This window comes from Trachypithecus francoisi, unplaced genomic scaffold (genome assembly GCF_009764315.1).
Source record: "Trachypithecus francoisi isolate TF-2019V2 unplaced genomic scaffold, Tfra_2.0 Lachesis_group9, whole genome shotgun sequence".
NCBI lineage: Eukaryota > Metazoa > Chordata > Mammalia > Primates > Cercopithecidae > Trachypithecus > Trachypithecus francoisi.
In genome coordinates, this window is record NW_022681474.1 from 21,875,595 (window position 1) to 21,894,365 (window position 18,771).

An 18,771-nucleotide genomic window follows, 5' to 3' on the forward strand; every position below is an offset into this window, starting at 1 on the left:
CCGCCACCTCGCCCGGCTAGTTTTTGTATTTTTTTTAGTAGAGACGGGGTTTCACCATGTTAGCCAAGATGGTCTCGATCTCCTGACCTCGTGATCCGCCCGTCTCGGCCTCCCAAAGTGCTGGGATTACAGGCTTGAGCCACCGCTCCCGGCCAACAGAGCTCTTTTACAATTTGATTTTGGCGATCTTGTAAGGTGGTAGAAAAATATCACACATACATAACATACAGACAATTAGACAAAAATATATAGACAGACAGAAACCTTTCTTATAGCTTTTATTTGAAAATTTAAACGATATTTCAGGTGCAATAATATGAAACTCATTAATTTATTAAAGATCTGGAGTCAAATTTTTTATACATGGAACAAGATTGCTTTCCTAGATGACTAAATATTCTACTAATATTTGTGGGAAAACTTTTAAGATTTTTTCATTTGTTCAATTTTCAAATATCTTCTCCTCCTCCTCCTCTTCCTCTTCTTCTTCTTCCTCTTTCTCTTCTTCCTCCTACCACTCTTCTTCCTCCTCATCTCCTCCCTCCCTCCCTTCTTCTTCCTTCTTCTTTGTTCTTCCTCTTCTCCTTCCCCTTCTTCTCCTCCCTCTTCTCCTCCTTCTCCTTCATTATTATCATTTTCTCTATTCTTGCATTTTAAAATGATACCTATGAGGTCCTACAGAAGTCAACGTTAAATGTTTATATCTTAAAGTCACAGAACTTAAATTTCAGGCTTAAATACTGTAGTCTGCCTAAATCAAGAAAGAATGGCTTAAATACTGTAGTCTGCCTGAACCAAGAAAGAATGGCATAGTTAAAAGCCTAGTTAAGACAAGATGGCCACGGCAAGTACTTAAAACAAAAGTAAGGCTTTTTAGTTGACTGAGTAATTCCACTGGGTGAAGCAGGATTGAATAGAAAAAACAATTCTGACAAATGTTTTTCTGAAAAGATACAAATATCAATTGGATAGATTAAGACTATAGACTTTCGGGGGCTTGACTTGAAACTCGCACCACAGAAATATGTTTTTTTTTTTTTTTTTTTTTGTCTAAGGGATTGGTTGGTTATTGTCCTGGGAGTCAGCCCTTAAGTACTTTTTCTAGTAGGGAAACATTCCAGACCAATGTGAGTGCATTCATCAGATGGCTGGTGAAAATATGGGCAGCTTCTTTTCCAATAGCCTGGCTGTTTACAGTAAAGGCAGAAATCTCAGGGCACAGGGTTCTAGTTTGAAATCTCTCAGTTTGGGTTTTAAAATACACACAAGGAGGACCTCTTAGTCCCATAGATACAAAGACGTGCATCATGCCTTTTCTAAAGAGTTTTCTCACTGTAGCCAATGTAACTCTAAGTTACCTTTGGTAAAGTTCACCCAATTCTGTAGAGAACACAAATTCTAGGTCCATAGTTCTTATATATGAAATCAGCTGGTGTTCTAGATGGGGGAGTTCTAGATACCTGGATACAGATGAACCTACAATTTTATGTAGTAACCTTACCTATTGGATCCAGTCTAGTTTTGTTGTGAGGTTCACTATGAGCCTGGGCACAGTCATATCAAATAATTGTTCAAATAAAATCAGGGAGCTCAAAACACAAATTTGAGGAGCTCAAATCTAAGAGAGAAATCACCCACAACCTTCACTTGTTGCAAGAGGGCAATGGACATAATGGACTCAGCAAGTACCTTTACTTGGTCACTTGGCGCTTCTGAGGGTCATGGGAGGTGTCCTCCACATCCCACTTCTGACACCAAACTGTTAATTTAGACAAATTGAATTTAGCAGAGTTATTTTTGCAGATATGATTTATAAATCAGGTAGCACTCAGAACCAGAAAAGGTTCAGAGAGCTCTGCCTGAGTTTGAGCAAGTTTTTATGAGCGAAACACAAAGTGCTTTAGGGAATCCCCTGATTGGCTATACTGCTAGGTACCTGCCTTGTTTCGGAATGTTGTGATTAGTTGCCTGCCTATGACTGGCTGAAGCTCTGTTGTTTGTTATACTCCTAAGTTTTATTCTAGTTTGTGTACATACTAAGTTAGGTTGTAGCTTGTTTTGCAGAAACTCAAAGAGACAACCTCAGGCTAATGGCCTCCTGCTAATTTAATTTAACAACATTAACATGGCAATCTGAATGTATCAGCAATTTCAATGTCCATAAATAACTGTCTTCTGAATTATTGTGCAGATATTATCGTTTCTGTTTTATAATTTCCATAGAGGAAAACCAATGACTTTCTTAATTTTATATTTTCTTTATCTCTTATATGGTTTTCTTTTTCTTATATAATGTCAAAGTTGATATTTTATTATTTTTTGAAATTACAGAGTCTCTACTGACCTGTGAGATAGTATTTATGATAGTGCAATAACATCTCTATAAATGACATATGTTTCCTTCGTAATTAATTATACAAAATCATCCAGATCTCTATTTCCAAATTTTGTATTAATTGTTACAGGCTCTGCATTTTCAGGTAATGGTGTGAACATTTTTTTCATAAATACTAAAATGCAATTATCTTTGTCAGCAGAAAGATACTTTTCTTAATAAAATGTTTAGTTGTTTTACCAACAGTCATGTTCTGAAACTTCCTAAATGGAACAAACTTTGACTTACTACATAATTAGTTTCAATTTTAGTGGCAATTGCCATGCATGAATCACTCACAACCACTGTGACAATTATGACCATCAGCACTGCCAATGCAACACTAGTCATAAGGTTGATTTGCTTTAGATGTTTTGCTTTTACAATGAATTAGACAGCATTATCCCTATAATGTTGTTTGGTGTATGTAATGCAGGATCTCACTTTTTAATGATGTATGAATGTATCTCGGGTTATTTTAAAAGCTTTCTCTCTTTTTGTCTCTTTTCTTTGGCTGCCATAGAAATATCCCCTTCATGTTTACCATTACTTAAAAAATGTATATACATATTCTAATTTTTTGCATTGTCAACATTTTTCTTCAGCATAGTAAAGTTTTGCATAATAGCATTTATCTACACTATGAATATTAGTTTTTTTTTCTCATTTTCTTCTATTGTTGCCTCCTATTTTTCCTTTTCCTTTGACTTTTCTTCTGTTATGCCACCAGAACATATAAACATGAGGTAAAAGGAGATTTTATCAAGGAAAATGACAAACTATTATTATAAAATGAATAGTTATTAATATTACTAATATTTCCTACACTCATTATATACTTTGAAAAATCTTTAGTATCATCTTTTAAAAATAATTTGGTTCTAGGTGGGCACAGAGGCTTACACTTGTAATCCTAACACTTTGGGAGGCCATCGCAGGAGGCAGGAGGACTACTTGAGCCCAGGAGTTTGCAACTAACCTGGGAGACATCGTGAGACCTTGTTGCTATAATTTTTTTACTAAGGTAGCCAGGTGTATATCTGTAGTCCCAGCTACTGGGGAAGCTGAAGTGAGAAGATTACTTGAGCAGAGGAGGTTGAAGCTGCAATGAGCTGTTATCACGCCAGTGCACTCTAGCCAGGGCAACAGAGCAAGGTGCCTTCTCAAACAAACAACAACAAAAAACTGGTTCTGATATTTTCTAAATATTATATTTGTTCAATGATTAAGTAAATACTTTTATTTAGTTTGGAACAAAAGACTATTAAAAGGTCTATTTCCACACAAAACAAATGAAGAGGGGTTCTTACAGTTGCTATTGTTTACCTCTTTTTAAAGGAATAACATATAACTAAAGGTAGATCATTGTTATGTCCACCTAAATAGAACATGTCTTGTTGTCAAAACTGATGTGACTCTTTGTAGCTACTATTCACTGAGTGTCAATCACCGTGCACTTGGCTCTGAACAGGCTTTTTCATTTAATCCTCACAACAACCTTGAGTCTTTCACAGAAGAGGAAATTGATGCGCTGAAAGGGTTACTAACTTTGCCCCAGCTACACAGAAGGCACTTATTGAACTTAGCACTGAAACTCGTGTATATCTAAAGCAAAAGCCTGTATTTGTAACCACGGTCCTTTTCAAAAAATTTTTTTATTATACTTTAAGTTCTAGGATACATGTGTACAATGTGCAGGTTTGTTACATATGTATACATGTGCCATGTTGGTGTGCTGCACCCATTAACTCATCATTTACATTAGGTATATCTCTTAATGCTATCCCTCACCCCTCCCTCCACCGCACAACAGGCCCCAGTGTGTGATGTTCCCCACCCTGCGTCCAAGTGTTCTCATTGTTCAAGTCCCACCTATGAGTGAGAACATGCATTGTATGGTTTTCTGTTCTTGTGATAGTTTGCTGAGAATGATGGTTTGCAGCTGCATCCACTTCCCTACAAAGGATGTGAACTCATCCTTTTTTATGGCTGCATAGTATTCCATGGTGTACATGTGCTACATTTTCTTAATCTAGTCTGTCATTGATGGATATTTGGGTTGGTTTCAAGTCTTTGTTATTGTGAATAGCGTCCGCAATAAACATACGTGTGCATGTGTCTTTATAGCAGCATGATTTATAATCCTTTGGGTATATACCCAGTAATGGGATGGCTGGGTCTTATGGTGTTTCCAGTTCTAGATCCTTGAGGAATCGCCACACTGTCTTCCACAATGATTGAACTAGTTTACAGTCCCGCCAGCAATGTAAAAGTATTCCTATTTCTCCACATCCTCTCCAGCACCTGTTGTTTCCTGACTTTTTAATGATTGCCATTCTAACTGGTGTGAGATAGTATCTCATTGTGGTTTTGATTTGCATTTCTGTGACGGCGAATGATGATGAACATTTTTTCATGTGTCTGTTGGCTGTGTAAATGTCATCTTTTGAGAAGTGTCTGTTCATATCCTTTGCCCACTTTTTGATGAGGTTGTTTGTTTTTTTCTTGTAAATTTGTTTAAGTTCTTTGTAGATTCTGGATATTAGCCCTTTGTCAGATGAGTAGATTGCAAAAACTTTCTCCCATTCTGTAGGTTGCCTGTTCACTCTGATGGTAGTTTCTTTTGCTGTGCAGAAGCTCTTTAGTTTAATTAGATCCCATTTGTCAATTTTGGCTTTTTTGCCATAGCTTTTGGTGTTTTAGACATGAAGTCCTTGCCCATGCCTATGTCTTGAATGGTATTACCTAGGTTTTCTTCTAGGGTTTTTATAGTATTAGGTCTAACATTTAAGTCTCTAATCCATCTTGAATTAATTTTCATATAAGGAGTAAGGAAGGGATCCGATTTCAGCTTTCTACTTATGGCTAGCCAATTTTCCCAGCACCATTTATTAAATAGGGAACCCTTTCCCCATTTCTTGTTTTTGTCAGGTTTGTCAAAGATCAAAATGGTTGTAGATGTGTGGTATTATTTCTGAGGACTCTGTTCTGTTCCATTGCTCTATATCTCTGTTTTGGCACCAGTATCATGCTGTTTTGGTTACTGTAGCCGTGTAGTATAATTTAAAGTCAGGTAGTGTGATACCTCCAGCTTTGTTCTTTTGGCTTAGGATTGTCTTGGCAATGCGGGTTCTTTTTTGGTTCCATATGAACTTTGAAGTAGTTTTTTCCAATTCTGTGAAGAAAGTCATTGGTAGCTTAAGGGGGATGGCATTGAATCTATAAATAACCTTGGGCAGTATGGCCATTTTCACAATATTGATTCTTCCTATCCATGAGCATGGAATGTTCTTCCATTTGTTTATGTCCTCTTTTATTTCACTGAGCAGTGGTTTGTAGTTCTCCTTGAAGAGGTTCTTCACATCTCTTGTAAGTTGGATTCCTAGGTATTTTATTCTCTTAGAAGCAATTGTGAATGGGAGTTCACTCGTGATTTGGCTGTTTGTCTGTTATTGGTGTATAAGAATGCTTGTGATTTTTACACATTGTTTTTGTATACTGAGACTTTGCTGAAGTTGCTTATCAGCTGAAGGATATTTTGGGCTGAGACAATGGGGTTTTCTAAATATACAATCATGTCATCTGCAAACAGGGACAACTTGGCATCCTCTTTTCCTAATTGAATACCCTTTATTTCTTTCTCCTGTCTGATTGCCCTGGTCAGAACTTCCAACACTATGTTGAATAGGAGTGGTGAGAGAGGGCATCCCTGTCTTGTGCCAGTTTTCAAAGGGAATGCTTCCAGTTTTTGCCTATTCAGTGTGATATTGGCTGTGGGTTTGTCATAAATAGCTCTTATTATTTTGAGATATATTCCATCAATACCGAATTTATTGAGCGTTTTTAGCATGAAGGGCTGTTGAATTTTGTCAAAGGCCTTTTCTGCATCTATTGAGATAATCATGTGGTTTTTGTCTTTGGTTCTGTTTATATGCTGGATTCCGTTTATTGATTTGCATATGTTGAACCAGCCTTGCATCCCAGGGATGAAGCCCAGTTGATCATGGTGGGTAAGCTTTTTGATGTGCTGCTGGATTCGGTTTGCCAGTATTTTATTGAGGATTTTTGCATCGATGTTTATCAGGAATATTGGTCTAAAAGCACTCCTCAGCAAATGTAAAAAACAGAAATTATAAAAAACTGTCTCTCAGAGCACAGTGCAATCAAACTAGAACTCAGGATTAAGAAACTCAATCAAAACCACTAACTACATGGAAACTGAACAACCTGCTCCTGAATGACTACTGGGTACATAACGAAATGAAGGCAGAAATAAAGATGTTCTTTGAAACCAATGAGAACAAAGATACAACATACCAGAATCTGTGGGGCACATTTAAAGCAGTGTGTAGAGGGAAATTTATAACACTAAATGCCCACGAGAGAAAGCAGGAAAGATCTAAAATTGACACATCACAATTAAAAGAACTGGAGAAGCAAGAGCAAACACATTCAAAAGCTAGCAGAAGGCAAGAAGTAACTAAGATCAGAGCAGAACTGAAAGGGATAGAGACACAAAAATCCCTTCAAAAAATCAATGAATCCAGGAGCTGGTTCTTTGAAAAGAACAGCAAAACTGATAGACTGCTAGCAGGACTGATAAAGAAGAAAAGAGAGAAGAATCAAATAGAAACAACAAAAAATGATAAAGGGGATATCACCACCAATCCCACAGAAATAAAACTACCATCAGAGAATACTATAAACACCCCTACACAAATAAGCTAGAAAACTTAGAAGAAATGGATAAATTCCTGGACACATTACACTCTCCCAAGACTAAACCAGAAAGAAGTTGAATCCCTGAATAGACCAATAACAGGCTCTGAAATTGAGGCAATAATTAATAGCCTACCAACCAAAAAAGGTCCAGGACAAGACGGATTCACAGCCAAATTCTACCAGAGGTACAAGGAGGAGCTGGTACCATTCTTTCTGAAATTACTCCAATCAATAGAAAAGGAGGAAATCCTGCCTAACTCATTTTATGAGGCCAGCATCATCCCGATACCAAAGCCTCATGGAGACACAACAGCAAAAGAGAATTTTAGACCACTGTCCTTTAATGTGGATTTCTCAAAACATCCCAAAATGTGTATAACTGATGACATAAAAATGGTTAGTAATTGATGGTTTGTTTTCCAAAAAAAAAAAAAAATGCTGCAATTGATATCATCTTTGTCATTGCATTTTGTCTATACCAAATGGCTCAAAACAAGTAAGTGTGTTTTTTCTATTCTTCTTACTCTAGTTGCTGTTTTCTTCCTACATATCAGTATCATTTCTACTTTCCCCTTGTCTTGTTTCACTTTTTAGAAATACAAGTATTCCGCTTCATACATACAATACCATCAAAAAATAAATCCAGGTGACTTTGTTGGCTGATGAGCCTCAGAATGCCTCTTGCAGATTTAGTTTTCTTAAAAGTTTTCTGTGGAAAGGAATAAATGATAGCCATTGTTTGCTTGTTAACTATAATTAGAATATAAGTGTTTCTCTATGAAACCGTAGTGAGTGTTTAGGTTAGGGTCCTTCCTGTTTATTTTTCTCTGAGACAGGTTTTTTACCTTAGTGATATTAGACAACAAGAACAAACCCTGATTATCTATAGCTGCTCAATATTTCTTCAAATATTCACCCCATCAAATAAACAGTAACTTTCATTTTGCTGCCAAAAAGCAATGCTGGTCTGAAAATATGAACCCCTTCTATTCATCCACATGTACCATCTGAATCAGATACCCAATCAAATATCCTTTGGTATATTTGTCTACATTTATTTAAAATATTTCCAAGAATATTTAACAACTGTTTCAAGCAGGACCCAAATGATGCTTGCTTGCTTGCATTTTTTGTTTATGCCAAAATGCCGTGAGATGATACTGAGTGAAAAATATGTGAATGAATCAATTCATTTGGAATCTTGGAGGGCATGATTAAACTGTGAATATGTAATCTGAAAACTTTTCAGATAAATTACTTCATCATTTTATAAGCATCTAGAAACTGTAATTTCTCCAAAAACAATCTCCTAAATATATATTTATTTACAGACTCTATTTCTCAGTAAAATAATAAACCACTAAACTTAACCATTTCTATCTTCCCCAAATCTTACTTCCTTGAATTTATTTCATTGAGTGTCCTTAAACTGTTACTCTATCACCATATCATTACATTTTGTCTTCAAGCATTACAGTTCTCTTTGACCTTAACCAAAAAAGAAAAAATGAAGTAAACTTAGTCTAGATTCTCTTCTAATGATTGTTTTGATATATGTATTAAATAATGTATATATACTAATATATATATATAATAACCATTGTTCATGTACTTTGTATCCTCCCCCTCACTATCCACACCTTCCCTGGTGCCCTTCAATCTGTCTTCTGCAAAATATTATTTCTGCAACTAATAATCATTGGTCACTCATTCTTGGTCATTGATCTAAATAGTGTAAAGATATTTTACAAAATGCAGTCTCTGTCCTCTTGAATATATTCTAGTTCTCTTCAAGGACTTTTACAATTTTTTAAATTGTAACAACCTGATTCTTGCTATTATATGTATTTAATACCACTAATCAATCACTTATTTCCACATTTGAGTTCCATACTATCATTTGCACACTAGGTAATTGTTCCTATCTCCAAGTCACATATTCAAATGTAAACTTGCCTTCCTTGCAGAAAGCATCTTCTTCTCATGACCCTACTATTTCTGTTATTGCCATCATCATTGTTAACACTATTAATTCTCTCTCAATTACAAATTCTGTCAGCTCTCTTTCTCAGCTGATTATATGTTTTCATATCTTTGCATTTTCACATCTGTCATCCATACTCACTTCTGGGCTATTGTAGATGTCAAGACCGCTCATTTACAATGCAAGTATTCTTCTGTACAAGGCCGCTCTTCACATTGATGCAAGATTAATATTTATAATTGGTGACTCCTGGTCCTCCAAATGATCAGAGGCTCTTCATTGCCTTTCAGTTTAGCATCAAGGACTCTCTGCATTCTCCTCCGAATTGTATTTTTCATTCTAAATCTTATGTTCCTCTTTTACAAACTGAGTTCTTGTACCTCAAAAGTACTCTGGATTTTATTAATATCAACACTTCATAGTATCATTGTTTTGGTATGATTTGTAATTTTTGGCTGATAGTAGACACTATATACTGGCTAAAAGAAACAGATTTAAAGGCCATTAGTGTGAGATTTTTATGTTTATCTGCCTTAGGACTAAGATTGTATTTACTGTTTGTTATAGCAGTAGGTGTCAGAAGGTAACATTTCCTCTGGTATCCTTGTCTTTGTCTTCCTTACGATAGTTGAGTTTCCTTGGAAGCTTCTTCTTAAGTAAGGACTGCAAGATGGCCTGTCTTTCAGTGGTCGTCCCCCATTAGTACACACCTTTTATGAAGTTTTCCCTCCTCCACCAAATGTAAGCCATCTTTTATTTGTTGAACTATGTAGCGTTTATGATCTACATCAATATTTGATATTATATGATCCCAGTAATCCGAATGAGCTGTAAATTATTATTATTATCCTCTTTTGATAGATGATAAGTATGAGACATAGTAGGGATTGAGAAATTTTCCCAAAGTCACAAAGCTTATAAGTATCAGCATTTGCCTTTTAACTCTGGCAATTTGACTCAGAGCTTGCCTTTAAAACAATACATATTATTATCTTGTGTTGTAAGATTCTTTTGGATTTGTTTCATATTTTACCAGTCTTATATTGTACATCATTCTACATCCAAATGAAAGACATGCTACCTTCTCTATAGTAGTTATTCAATCAATAACTTGCAATTAGTTGTCTTATTTCCACTGATAGAATCATCTTTATAGCTATTCTCTAAATTTCCTAGGAGAGTAGCACTAATTTGCAACTATGTTCTAAGTACTTTACATATAGTAGATCATTTAATTTTTACCACAACCCCATGAGGCTGAAGTATGTACTATAATTATCTCTTATTGCTTCAGAGTCCTAGAGAATTTAAGTAGGTTACCCAAGGTCACATACCTAATAAGTGGTAGAGGCAGGATGCAAATCAAAGTCTAGAGCTCCGGTGCCTTCAGACTTAACCAGTGGACAATCCTGCCTACAGTTCTGCCCATTACATATTCATTAAAATAATGTGATAATATATTTCCCAGTTTCAATGAAAATAACTATTCTTCTGTTCTTACTTGCTTTCCACACTCCTCCAAGTAAAATAGATCTGAAATTTAAATGAAGTCAAAGCTCTTTTATAATAGTGACCACATCATTTTACCTAAATAAAAGCATCTATCATTTATTTTATTAGTTTTCCCTTCCTGCATGACCATGAAACAAGTTTTACTTGTAATCTCAGTTTGGAAAATAAAGTTACAGAAATGTTATTAAGCTAATTCATGTTTCCAAAGGCATCTTGAGAAATAAATGTCTCATAAAGAGGTTTTTCAGGGTTCTTTGACTATGAGGATGTGGAGATTCAGAATCCCTTGTCTCTAGCTGTAACTTACAGGAAATGGCAGCCAATCTCACTTCTATTTCATCTTCCTGTGACTGAGGTATTCTTGCTGCTAAGTATATTAGGAGCTTTCAGAATAAGCTGACTCTACCTTGTGTTTCCATGCCACAACCAGAAGCTTCATGTTTGTATCAGATGAATGCATACTGTGGGGGGCAGGGTGGAGGGGGGAGTTTATAATATTGATTTTGATGACAGTTAATAGCATTAAAATAAGACATTCTGGTAAAAAGTGTTTTTATTTAAAGAGGCAATAATTAGTCTCAAAAGAGATTAATGCCTAAAGCATAACTTATTGGAACAAAATACAATGTATGATATTTAAAGGAAATAGTCATTGTAACACTCTTTAAAAAGCAAATCAAAATAATGTAATGGCAGACATTTTTATCAAATGCTATGAGAAAAATTCATTCGCCTCCAGAAACACTGCATCTATATTTTCCATTCTGACAACTTTGAGGAAACTTCGTTCTCTCGCTGGCCATATTTACATTCACAGCCTTAAAAAATTGCAGATATTAGTCGGGTGCAGTGACTCACGCCTGTAATTCCAGCACTTTGTGAGGCCAAGGTGGGTGGATCACCTGAGGTCAGGAGTTCGAGACCAGCCTGGCCAACATGGTGAAACCCTGTCTCTACTAAAAATACAAAAAATTAGCTGGGTGTGGTGGCAGGCACCTGTAGTCCCAGCTACTTGGGAGGCTGAGGCATGAGAATCACTTGAACCCGGGAGGCAGAGATTGCAGTGAGCTGAGATTGTGCCACTGCACTGCAGCCTGGGAGACAGAGTGAGAAAAAAAATTGCAGATGCACGTTGAAAATCTGGGGGAAGAAAATAAAAGCACAAAAGGGATTGAGAGCATTTCACCTGATAGTCATTAGACACCCTTCTATTGAGAGTGAGAGACAGTCAGAAATTATAGAGGATGCAGAGGCAGACTGAATAAATCTGACTCTGAAGAATGGAGCTTTTGCTATTTTGAAAGAGGCATCATGCACAGCATTTTTAAAAACTATTAGCCAGTTTTATTTTATGAACAGGAAAATAGGGAAAAAAAAGTCTAAAATTGACTCTTAATTTAAAGCAGGGAGAGAATTCAGATCACTAGAAGTGAGAAATTATCTTTTATTATTTTTCCTTAGTGCAATAAGTATGATTCTTCTTAGGGCACTGAAGCTGTCAAAGCATACCTTTCCTTTATTTTTTAAATTTTATTATTATTATTATATTGAGATGGAGTTTTGCTCTTGTCATCCAGGCTGAAGTGCAATGGCACAATCTCGGCTCACTGCAACCTCCTGCCTCCCAGGTTCAAGCGATTCTCCTGCCTCAGCCTCCCAAGTAGCTGGGATTACAGGCATGCACCACCATGCCCGGCTAATTTTTTTTTTTTTTGTATTTCCAGTAGAGATGGGGTTTCCCTATGTTGGTCAGGCTGGTTTCGGACTCCTGACCCTAGGCTGTCTGCCCTCCTGGGCCTCCCAAAGTGCTGGGATTGTAGGCGTGAGCCACCGAGCCCGGCTAGCTTTCCTTTAAAAGTACCAACTTTTTTTTTTTTTAACAGAAAAATGTAAAACTCATTACCTTATAGTAGAATGACTCAACAAAACAGTTTTAAAATCTCAAGATTGTAGCTAATCACATCTAAAAAACAAATTAGAATTTTTTACTCTCTGCTGATGTCAATGTGAAGAAATGTCCGTGAAGCATAGTATTTGATTCTGAATTTGGCTAATATATATTTGACACTCTGATACTAAGTATTGTGATTTGAGGATAGTACACTTTGATGCTGAATTTGAGGTTATAAGGTAAAAGTTGAATATTAATTGGAAATCTCTATCCATTGACTAATTGTAGCCAATTAAGATGCAAAATATAAAATCTGTGCCCCAGGAATCTTGAGAATTTATAATCATAAACTTACACAAGCAAAAGTGAAGTACTAAATGAAAAGTGTCCAGAAAATATTTGGTGTCAGTTTGGGAGAGGTAAAATTCAGATATATTTAATGAATACAATATTCCAGAATACAACACCTGGTAGTATTTAATTAAAGTGTAATCGATTTTACAAAATTAATTGAATGCATTCTGATCTGACTATATGAGAGTTAAGGAGCTTTTGAAAACGCAAGTAGTAAGCTGTAAAATAGTCCAAAATCAAACAAATAAACAAAAATTAAGCTTCTAAAAATACCTGTCCTGTGAATGTTGTTGATCTTTTCATAGAGTCATAAATAAAGCGAGTTGGTTTAATGATTTACTATTAAATTCTAAATATGTTGTGGCAGTTCAGACATTTAAACTTTATTATCTGCTTTAATAAATTCTGAACTTTGTGCGAGAGGCTACATTGACCTTCCCCAAGGATTTTGCTAGATATAAATAGGTAGGTCTCAATGAAGCAACTGAAAGTTTATAAATGTTTGAAAGTGGGTCTGGTCTGAGCTCACTAGATAAAGAATGAGTCTATTTCTGAAAGTATAATTCAATGTAAGGTATTATAACATTGAGATACAGTACATAGTTTCTGGATAATTCATGTATTTCTATTAATAATTTGAAGAAGCTAAGCAACTTTTCACCTTTATGATTCTCCAAAATATATATATATATGCATGTATATATATGGAATCACAAAAGTTTTTCCCACTTATAAAGTCAAACTTAGATATGCTAGAGTTTCAGAATTAAAAATTGCCAAAGATTAAATTTGCAATGATGTCTTCTAAATTTCCAGGTACATTTTTACATTCTTAAATTTTAAAATGAATACCTTGGCATGCATTAATATTTCGGACAAGAATCAGTTTTCTGACTTTTGTGTTAAACTGCGGAATTTTATAAGAGCAAGATTGAGTATGCAAATTTGAAGATGTTAAATGGGGATATACTTTGATAACTCAGCCCAGAGTCCGTTAATTAATAATTGGAATGGTTAGCTTTGATATTGGGCCTTACATGACATTGATTATTCTGTGCCAAAATAAATATCCTGCAGTGAAATAGTGGATGATCATTCCCAGTGAATTAATTTTCTTCACATTGTGTTTCATGATATAACCCTAAAATGCAAACATTAGATTGTATAACATTTCTTTGTATGACGTCATACTTTTGCTAAACTGGTTTTAGTAGTTGCTGTCACAAAAGTGACATTTACTGGGGAAAATTTGGAATAACAAAAGAAGGTAATGTTCAGTCCAATTTCAAGGTTTGGAAATTTGTGTAGTGCCCAAAAGACACACCCCCCATTCGAAAATAACTGTGGCTATTTAAGAAAGAAATAATGCATATGTTATTGTTTTCCCCTGTGTGCAATAATTTTCCAAGTACCTATAATATTGTTAGAATATTTTTCAAGTACTTGAAATATTGTTAGGTACCAGGCTGGAAGAAATATCTTAATTTTGTTTTTTAAGTACTTTTGTTTATTAGTAAATTACTGAAACTCTAAAGATGTTGTGACTTAAGTTACTTTAGGAGCCTGTAACTTATTACAAAGAATGGAGCATTTGGTTGGACTTAATTCAGGTTGCTGTAGAAACTTAAAATTGTCCTTTTATAATTAAGTATTGGACTAAAAGTATTGAAAAGAAATATCTGAATTAGTGAAATTTCAATGTATTTATGCAATTGGAGGAATAAATTTACATAAATCCAAGATTTTAAATCAGAATTCAATTCCTAACTTTGCAAAATTGGTTGAATTTGTGTCAATGAACCTAATTACTACTTTTCCTACTGCTCTAAATATTTGACTTTCAACATTGGGTTGACACTACAAAATGGAAAAAGAAATATTTAAAGTCTGAATTAAATAGGATCTGCTTCTGAGATGGAAGTACATTAGTTATCATTATATATGTTATAGTATTTGAGAACTGAACTATAAAAATAATTTATACAAACATGTTAGTTATTAACTGTTTGGGACAAAGCCAAGGCTATTTATTCACGTCCAGTATAGGATGAATATATTTGATACTTTCAATTAAGCCCTACTGTACATAAAGAGTTACTATAGCTCATTGGATTATACCATATTTTTCTTACTGAAGACAGTGTTTTAAAGTTGGTCTGATAAAGTGCGGTCTAAATGCGTTAGAAATTCTCAAGTGTATAAAAAGCAACAGAATGGAGAGAAATCCAGATGTTCTTATTTAATTAAAAATACCATGGATTTAAAGAAAGCATGTTTTTAGTGACTAAGCCACTGTTCGCAGTAGGTTTGACAGGTGCTGTGTAGGTATTCTGGCTTTGCATGCCACCTGTGTTGTGATTTTCCAAATAAGAAAACAAACAAGCAGTATTTTGGGAACAAAATGTGAAACTTAGAAAACTTTTTTTTTTTTTTTCCTGTGGCTAAATTAAATACTGTGTTCAGTTTTCCTAACCCAATATTTGGTGGTACATACAATATATTTCAAAGGACAATGCGGATAGAAAACAGTTTACTGATGCTACAGGAATCGTTCAAGTTCTTTTCATGTGTACTCTTTTGTCTTGAAAATTTTGCTGCAATAATTCTCAGGCAACGTTCCCTCTTATCTTACTGAAATAAAATTAGGCCGGGCGTGGTGGCTCACGCCTGTGATTCCAGCACTTTGGGAAGCCGAGGCGGGGGATCACAAGGTCAGGAGATCAAGACCATCCTGGCCAACATGGTGAAACCCCATCTCTACTAAAAATACAAAAATTAGCTGGGCTTGGTGGCACACACCTGTAGTCCCATCTACTTGGGAGTCTGAGGCAGGAGAATCGCTTGAACCCGGGAGGCAGAGGTTGCAGTGAACAAAGATCGTGCCACTGTACTCCAGCCTGGCAACAGAGCAAGACTCTGTCTCAATAAGTAATTAATTAATTAGAAAAATAAATTTTATGGAAATTTTCTTATTTTGGCAGCCTGTTAGTGAAAAGAGATATTTTCAGTCAAATAGGGTTTAAAAAAAAAAAAAAAAAAATAGATGCAAGTTATTTGCATCTTCCAGTCCAGCATGTAAGGAGCTTGGAAGGCATCATTCCTATCATTATAGAAGGAAAGGTGAACCAACTGAAAATCAATTCTTTTTAGATTAATTAGAGAACTGAGGTCACAGGCAAACCACTACCCCCAACACTGGACAGCCAGACAGCCAGACACAGAGTATCGCACGTTACCTGGGCAAGTAGCCCATGAACGGGAACTCTTCAGGGAACAGGTACTGGTGTAGGAATCCTAAATGTAACCGACAGATTGCTGCAGCCTCAATGTGGACAAGTTTGAGAGAAAACAATGTGATGGGGACCCAGTCCTTGGCAGCCCACACACTTTGGTCAATGTTCACTTCAGGGGCCCTCCCACATTCTCACAGCAAAGATGAAAGAAAAATCTCAGTTTTCAGCAGGAAAAAGGGGAAAAGTAGCCATTTTGAAATATTGCTAGAGCGTTCTGTTCTTAACAAGGCCTGCCTTCAAGAAAAACATTTTCCCGGAACCTAACCAACCTAGGGGAATAGAAATACCCAACTATGTTATAAGAAGTGAGAGGGAATAATTGAAAATACTATCTTACAGTACTTGTACTACCCATGAAATGGGTTATGTTGTTATATAAGTTGCTTATAAAATGGTATGATGATATTTGACAGAGGATTTGGTTTGGTAGTTATAATGTATATTGCAAATTCAAAGTCAATCCCTAGAAAAATAATGGAAAAACAGAAGATGTAAAATTGATATGTTAAGAGAGGATGAAAACAGAATCGTGAAATATTCAATTAAAGCCAGAGAAGACAGAAAAAACAGAAGGGGGGAAAAAAAAGAAACAAAGATTAAGAATATAAGAGTATTGAATACAAAATGGAGAAAAATATGGTAGATGTATAAATATTACTCCAACTATATGAATAATTAAAGTGCCAATCATCTAAATTCACCTGCTTGTCAAAATAGATACAAACACAAGACCCAACTATATACTGTCAGTAAGAAACCTACATTTAATATACACACACATTAAAAGTAAAGGCATGGAGAAACATATACCATGCTAATATTAATCAAAAGAATGTAGAAATTTAGATAAAGATGACTTTGGAGCAAGGAAGACTACAGGGATAAAAAGAAGCATTATGTAACATTATGTAGTAATAATGAGATCATTCTTCCAAGAAGCCAAAACATAGATGTTCTATGTACATGTAGTAAGACAATATTGTGTAGATGTCAGTTCTTCCCAACATGATGTATAAATTCAATGCAATTCCAATCCCAAGTTATTTTGTAGATAATTAATAAACTTATTCTGAAGATTGCATGGAAAGGCAAAAGACTCAGAATAGCCAAAAAAAAATTTAATAAGAATGTGTCAATATTGGCTCATTAATTGTAACTAATGTGCCATACTAATGCAAGAGGTTAATAATACACAAATAGTCTGTGGGAGAGGTATGAAGACACAGGAAACTCTACTTTCCTCTCAACATTAAACCTAAAGTTGCTCTAAAAAATTGTGTATTCATTTTTGTCATCTGTATTTTGAAGGACATTGTTGAAATATCCTTCAAAAAAATGAAAAGGCAAAAATCCAGGCCATTAAGTGGTGTGACATGGTCATCTAATTCTCCTTTGCAATATATTCTAGCCACTTCAATTTTCAATTGTATTCCGTTTCAATTGTATTCAAGCGTACAGCACATGAGTATTCCTTGCACTGAAGAATTAAATGCTGGGAGATAAAGGTAAACTAATACATATGCTGATTATTCTAATACATATTCAAAGATATAGCAGATGAGTATTCCTTGCACTGAAGAATTAAATGCTGAGAGATAAAAGTAAACTAATACATATGCTGATTATATGAAGAGTACTCAATTGACCTGACAACAAGTTTTTTAAAAGAAAAGCTTCAAAAGAGAAGCCTGTTTGACCACTAACTCAGAAATAATGCTTTAAAAACATGTATCTGAATAACAATACTAAAATACCACAGGAAATCAAGAATACTTTTAATTATAAATTATTTTAATAGCCTCAATTTTGAAATAAAATTAAATAGTTAACTGAAGGAAAAAATACACATACACATAGGTAACATATAAATATATGTAGAAAATATTTTAATATATATTAATATATGGTAGGTAAATATATGTAATAGATAAATATATTTAATTATATATTTTATATATTATAAATATAAAAATAGATGTGTAAATATATAATATATTATAAATACAAAAAAAGTGTATTTTTTCCTTAAATATCTATTTGTAGTCTCATTCATATAAATATACATTAATATATTTATATTTATATATTATATAATAAATATATATTTATATTATTTATTATATATAATTAAATATATAATACATTATATAATTAAATATTATATATAATACATTATATATAATGTTATATATATTTCTATTTACATATTTATACAGAAATATATTTATATTTACATATTATATATAATTAAATATATATTAATATGTAATATATATATAGAAAACATTAATAGTCTTGAATGAGACTACAAATAAATATATAACTTAAGGAAAAAATATACACACACATATATATATTTTACCTATCCACAAAGGGGAATGGTATGTATGATGAATTTCTGACAATGGCAACAGAAAAAAATGCAATTGTGTTTAAATGCAGAAATCTTTCACATACTAATGCATTTGAGAAGAAAAGAAGTTGTGTATTACTCAGAAAAAACTAATGTAATGACCCTAAGAATCACATTTCACTTTGCAGTCATAGCCATTCACTACTACCCTGGCCAGTGTGGGAATCAGAGCAACTGAAAATAAGATCCGATACTAGTCAGTCCCCAGTACCTACTCTGTACTTGCTG

At 34.5% G+C, this 18,771-nt stretch overlaps 1 protein-coding gene across 1 annotated transcript in view; it reads left to right on the forward strand.

The window, feature by feature from the left end:
- Positions 1 to 18,771, forward strand: part of MALRD1 (MAM and LDL receptor class A domain containing 1) — a 702,910-nt gene that overhangs the window by 496,480 nt on the left and 187,659 nt on the right.